This window comes from Peromyscus maniculatus, chromosome 2 (assembly GCF_049852395.1).
Source record: "Peromyscus maniculatus bairdii isolate BWxNUB_F1_BW_parent chromosome 2, HU_Pman_BW_mat_3.1, whole genome shotgun sequence".
Classification (NCBI taxonomy): domain Eukaryota; kingdom Metazoa; phylum Chordata; class Mammalia; order Rodentia; family Cricetidae; genus Peromyscus; species Peromyscus maniculatus.
This window is the reverse complement of record NC_134853.1, coordinates 90,175,379-90,181,935: the sequence shown is the minus strand read 5'-3', so window position 1 is coordinate 90,181,935 and position 6,557 is coordinate 90,175,379. Positions and strand designations below refer to the sequence as shown.

At 36.8% G+C, this 6,557-nt stretch overlaps 1 long non-coding RNA gene across 2 annotated transcripts; it reads right to left on the bottom strand.

The window, feature by feature from the left end:
• Positions 1 to 612: 612 nt before the first annotated feature.
• Positions 613 to 4,935, bottom strand: LOC121827597 (uncharacterized). 2 transcript variants are annotated; one of them, XR_006069907.2, is made up of 3 exons: positions 4,644 to 4,935; positions 1,100 to 1,203; positions 613 to 913 (listed from the first exon to the last, which is right to left on the bottom strand). It is a non-coding gene; the product is annotated as an uncharacterized LOC121827597 (long non-coding RNA). The 2 variants fall into 2 exon arrangements; XR_013048863.1 differs by lacking the exon at positions 4,644 to 4,935 and adding an exon at positions 1,707 to 2,112.
• Between the last annotated feature and the right edge of the window lie 1,622 nt (positions 4,936 to 6,557).

Below are 6,557 nucleotides of genomic sequence, written 5' to 3'. Positions count from 1 at the left end.
CCAAAGGCTGAGGGGCCCCCAACTGGATCAGGCCCTCTGAATAGGTGAGACAATTGATTGGCTTGATCTGTTTGGGAGGCATCCAGGCAGTGGGACTGGGTCCTGTGCTCATTGCATGAGTTGGCGTTTTGAAACCTGGGGCTTATGCAGGGACCCTCGGCTCAGTCTGGGAGGAGGGGACTGGACCTTCCTGGACTGAGTCTACCAGATGATCTCAGTCCTTGGGGGGAGGCTTTGCCCTAGAAGAGGTGGGAATGGGGGATGGGCTGGGGGAAGGGGAGGGGGGCAGGAGAGGGGAGAACAAGGGAATCCGTGGCTGATATGTAGAAGTGAACAGTATTGTAAAATAAAATAAAAGGGAAAAAAAAGAAAGACAATCAAAAGATAAAATGAAGACAAAATTCTAAAACCATAGTGCACCATAGGGTCTGAAAGAGTAGCCTGGGGTGTGGGTGGCTCTAAACAGTCGTTCAGAGTCTTGAAAGAAAGAAAATACTTCACTGTCCATCCTCTAGACACTCATATATTCTGAAACAAATGAAGTACATTCCAAGGGAGAATTTCATCCACATGCTTCTCTTTCAATCATTTATTCTTAAATCATCCAAATAATTTTTTTATATGAAACTCTTTAATTTCCAAAAAGAGATATGAGAAACATCACAACATGATTTCTGACACAGCTCTTTTCTGCCAGCACAGAAGCAGCATATTAGTAAACAAACATGTCAACTGAAATGATGTGATGGATGTGCGATTTTTATCTTTACACAACCCTAGAGGCTTAATGGGCATTTCAAACACTTTCTCTCTGTTATCCCTTTCGCTTTCTTTAGTCTGTACATTTGTTTATTTTTTTCCCCTTCGTTTTCAAAAATGCTTCAAGGTAGGTAGATTTTGCTTTCCAGTTGTGCTGCAAGGAGAAAATAGAATTTCACATTTATTTCTACACATACTTGAACAGAGGAAAAATATAATACCATAGAAGTTCTGGTGTTCATAGGCAGATAATGGCATATCAGAAAGATTTCAATAATAGATCTAATCGTGCTGTTGTTACTAAGAGGTTCTGTAAAAATATAGTACAAAAGGGAAGTACCTTGATTGATGGGCAGATTATTCACCTGCACATATAAACTTTCCCTCTATTTTGAGTTGGTGGCTCGTTTGATTGGCAAATGCCTCTGTTACAACAGGTAGAAACTGGTGAGAAAATAGGAAAGTATTAGTATTTTTTTAAAAATGCAGAGGAGGCAGTGATTAGGCTTTGTTTCCCTTTTCTGTCTTTCTTTTCTTCTTTTTTTCACTAAACATCTTAAGCAAAAGGAAGATATGAGAGGTTTTATGAAGAAACGGTGGTATTTTTATAGAGAGCATCTGAGGGGCACTATGTGTTAGTGGAACAAGCAGAGTAAAGTCCAAGAAGAAAGATCAGAGAATATTTGACAGAGGATCTTTTGCTTTGTTGAATAAGAACTAACTTTATGGAAAGACTTTATGGAATGGATAAAGTTTTAACGGATTTTACAGCTTCCCAGGAAAAATAGAATATGTAGTGTGGGTTCTGCCTCCAGTGGCTTCTGAAAATTTGTCCTTAAAATGTCCAGTTTTGCCTGATGATCTATGGTGTTGGTAAATTCCATGTCTGGAAAAGTTCATATAGTACATAGGTAGGTTGTTCCTTTACTGTTGATACATTTTCTTACCTGCCAGGTTAAACGAATCAAACAATATGTGCTATGGAATAATCCTCTTGAATACTGTATAGTTTTGTCACTCAAATTGGTTTAATAAAATGCTGATTGGTCAGTAGCCAAGTAGGAAGGATAGGCGGGGCAACCAACCTAAGAATGATGGGAAGGAAAAGGGCAAAATCAGGAGTCACCAGCTAGATGCAGAGGAAGCAAGATGAGAATGCCATACTGAGAAAAGGTACCAAGCCAAGTGGCTAAATGTAGATAAGAAATATGGGTTAATTTAAGTGTAAAAGCTAGTTAATAATAAGCCTGACCTGCTAGCTAAGAATTTATAATTCATATAAGCCTTTGTGTGTTTATTTGGCACTAGGTGATTGGTACATGGAAACCACCGTTTGCATATATATGGTCTTGTCACACAACAGTAAGGATTTTTAAAGAGCAAAAAAAATGCATCCATAGACATTTATTACAGGGGATACATTCTGAGTTAGAAAATGAGAGCTGTTGAAGAAATTAAAATAGATTCAATAACCCTCTCATAGAAGCATTAACATCATGATGGAAATACACAATGGTACCAAAACATGTATACGATGGACATTCTAGCATTGATGGATTAAATCAGACAGGTGTGTAATCCTGATTTACAGTGGGTGGGAGAAAGTTGGTCATCAAAATCATGGTGTTTATTCAGTAAGTATCCTACTTCTCCAGATCTTTCACTTAGGAACCTTTTTTTTTTTTTGTTTCAAATTATGTTGTACTATTTCTTCTTCTCTTAAAACATTAGAATTGTGATGGGGCTGCACTGACTAGAAACCACGTGTCACCTGCCTCATTTTTACATGTTAAATTTCCACTAACTAAATGTCAGATTGCAGTAAATTTTCATACTGGATGACCATTTTATTTTGGACTTAACATTAGCTAAAATGCTTGCCTAGACATGAACATAATATACACATGATCATACACATATCTAATTTTGCTGTTGGAAAATGCTACTATTTTCACAACATTCATTTATTAATTTATTAGTTTTTAGTTTTGTTTTCACGCAGGTCTCAGTATGTAATCCACGTTGACATTTAACTCAATTTTCTCCTGCTTCAGATTCTTGCATACTGGGATTATAGGTCTATCTCTGGACATTCTATTCCTCTTATCTTGTTTCTTTCCATTTTGGATGCAGTTAATGTCTCCATGCTAGTCAGGACACTTGAATTCTAGTTCTGTCCTCTGGTATACCCCTGTCATCATGTCACCTATATATTCCATGATCTTTATCTCTTAAACTTTATCCAAGACACTGCTAAATCTGTGCAACAGAGCAGGAAAAAGGAAAGAGCCTGTGGGCTGTCTTCAGCCTCTGTCCTCAGTATTGCCATTGATGTATTAATTAATGCTCCTGGGACATCTTTCAAACAGACACAAAGCTAGTCTTTCACATATCCATCAAAAGCTACCCCCTCCCATTTCTCTCAATCAAGACACTAGAGAGGATATTGTGAAATAGCTCGTGGTCAGCTGGTTATGCTGCAGTCTTCTCTTTCTGGATCTACCATCCCTAGACTATAATGCCCTAAAGTGAAATGAGGTCAGTCTGAACCAATGTACTCTTCAAGAGCTTTTGCCATGACCGAAGTGTAAGTGGTACTCCTTCTATATAATTAGAACTTCAGAACTTGGGTGCTGTGAAGGATTGTAGAGATTATCTGGTGCAGCCTCATCACTTCACAAGTGAATCTCAAGCTTGAAATAACTTTGCCCATGGTCACACAGCCTGTCATAGCTTGAAATGTAGTTATAACATATATTCCTCTTTTCACACTTAGGAGGAGTGGAATTGACTTTAGAAAAGCATTTCTCAAAACATGTTATGGAATATTATGTCTAGGCTGGAAGAAAAAAATCCCTATATTCAAATTGCTTTTAGGAAAACTTGTACATTGCCACTGATTCACAACATATTCAGGCATTAAATAAATATTTACTAATTGTCCCATATGCATGTCATACTCCAGACACTGGGATATGATAAATAAGACAGTGTTCTTGTGAAATCCCTTTTAGATATTTTCTAGGATAAAAGACAAATATTAGATAGCTAATTACTTAAATAGATAAATCACTATGAATTGAGACTTACTTATTCTAAGCGATATTTACAGGGTTTTCTAAGAAACAAAGGTAGTAAAAAAGTTTTTGAGAAAACTTAAGAAATATTGAACTATAATCTGCAAAATAAAAATAAGAGAAAGAATGCATAGCCATTAAAGAATGGTTTCTTGGCAATGTTAGGACATACATAAATGTAAAATTCCTGAATGCATTTTGAGCAGGAGAAGGGACCAAATTTATTAGCATTTTGTAAAATGCTACACTCTGTACTGAGTAGAAACTGCATAATCAGAGGAATTAGAGGGGAATGTAAAAGCTGTTTCCTGTTAGGGAATTATAGCAGAGGTCTGGAGAAAGAGTTAAAACTTTAAATATTTACCTCCAGTCAATACACTTAAGAAGAATCACTGAGTGCATTATGACCATTTCCCAAAGATTTCAAAATTTATTTCACCATGGAACTATTATTTTTAAGTGAAACACATTTTATACTATGAAATTCTAGACATATACTTAGGAGTACATTGTGCTGATACATTGTGAGATACCTTGGTATCTCAAGCTAAAGTCACATTCTGGCCTCTTCTTAGTGATGACAAACCCTGACATTTGCTTGCTTCTCTTTGACAGAACTGTATTTGTTTGTTTCCTTTCCTAGTTAGATGACTCATTTGTTTATGAGGGTCACCCTGGAGCAGACTCATTTACTTTCATTCAAATTACTAGGTATCAGCCTTCAAGAAAGAGAGGAGCACATACTAAGTAACCTGTGATAAAGGACCATGTTTACTTGAATTTTATTCTTCGCCTCCTTCTACTCACCCTCAACTCAATGTCGTCTGTTTTCAGAATAGAATTCTAATTGCTCATTAATATTTAGGAAAACTAACTCCTACAGAAAAATTACCTTCCAGACTAATTAGCCAGCAATCAATTACAGATCTGGATATATTTCCATAGGCTGATGTAATTATATTTTTAAATAAGGAACAGTGAATAAGAGGATTAGAAGGAGGCACCAAGGTGTCAGTAATACACTGATGGTAACATTCAAAATGGCTAATGTTCCTCAACCTGACCAAAATGAAGAGTTCCATATTGATGTTCCATGAAGATATTGATTCTGTAGAACTGTGTGACTTCCATGATTCTGAAGTTCTGTTAAGCTAATAGAGGCTGCTTCTAGAACTCAGACTATAGTTTGAGTGGTCTATATCATTTCTGCTTTGCACTTTGAAAAATTAATATACGATGGGCTTCAGGAACTAGAGGTAGAAAACCCCAATTGAGACTGTCTTAAACAATGGCATTGTTTATCTTCTATCGTGATAAACAATCCAAATAAATCACAGCTCTGGTTGTAGGGTGTTAGTATCTCAATAACTTCATTAAAGAAACAATTTACATTTTATTCATCTTCTGACTCAGATTTCTTTGGCAGTGGCTTCTTTATAAGGCTATATCTGTTCACAATATGGGTAGATAAATAGTATTCTATTCAGATATGTCAACACCCAAAGAAAATATTTCACTTATGCAAGTTTCTTTTTAATAACAACAAAATATATCTTGGCCAGACTTCCCTGACAAGATCTGTGTTGTACCTTTTCCAGTGAGATTACAATAACGCAGTGATTTGTCTATCATTAGGTCTTCTGCAAATATAGGTTTAGCCCTGTATATTCCTTGGATTTCTGCCTCAGGAAACTGTGTTGATAAGATAAACCAGCATTGCTCTGAGTGTGTTCAGGCCATGCACAAGCCAGGATAGAAATATCAGAAAGGTAATTTCTTAAGGATTTATTCTCAATACGTCTGGAACGAGGACTCTGATCCTGGCCCCCTAATTCCTTGTACATAGTAAATTCTGAATTTTTAATGGGAATGTCAATAACCTCCAAGTAGTTCATAAGGAAGATGAGGGCAGTAGTGATTGCTTGCTTGGTTTCCCATTTCTCACCATGATCTTCATCATAGTGATTCCTATATTCATGTCCCAATAAACTATTCCCACATAAAGCTCTACTTCAGTTTTGTTTTGGAAAATTGAGTTAACATATCACCATCACATCAATACAAGAAGAGAACATAAGTCACCATCCAACTGGGGTGTGGACGAATATTCAAGAAACTGTGGTCCCTAGGTCAGCATCAGCAGCATCACTGAGAAATATATCAAAAATGAAGATGTCTGGGACCCTTCCCTCACCAATGAGATAGAGTCCTTGGGGCCAGAACATAGAAATATCATTTTCACTAAGCCCTTCTGTTGTATGAAAGACTGTTCCCAGGGTCATAAAACATTCACATATCTACTACCTTGAAAAGTAACCCCATGACAAACCAAATTAAACATTGCACCAAAGCCCAAGTCAATGAATCAATGGGTTTATTATAGTTTCTAGCAAGAATATGTGTGAAAGTTACTTACAGGAAACTGTTTGACTCAAAAGCTGATATATCATCACCAAAAGCCCACCTCAACATGGATAATGACTCAGGAAACCTGAAATGCTGGAGCTCCTAGCACATCTTGAAGGCATGTAGAAGTTATCTCTTCTTACAGCTTAGCTGGTCAGAGTCTTATCCATAACCTCAAAGTTGTATACTCCTTTTATAAAGCTGGGGAGGGACTTTCAAGAAACCTTCACTTACTCAGAAACTCAACCTTTGTTTACCTTCTTAATCCATGAGCCTCCCTCTCTCCCCTGAAGGTAATGTTTCAATTTAGAAGAA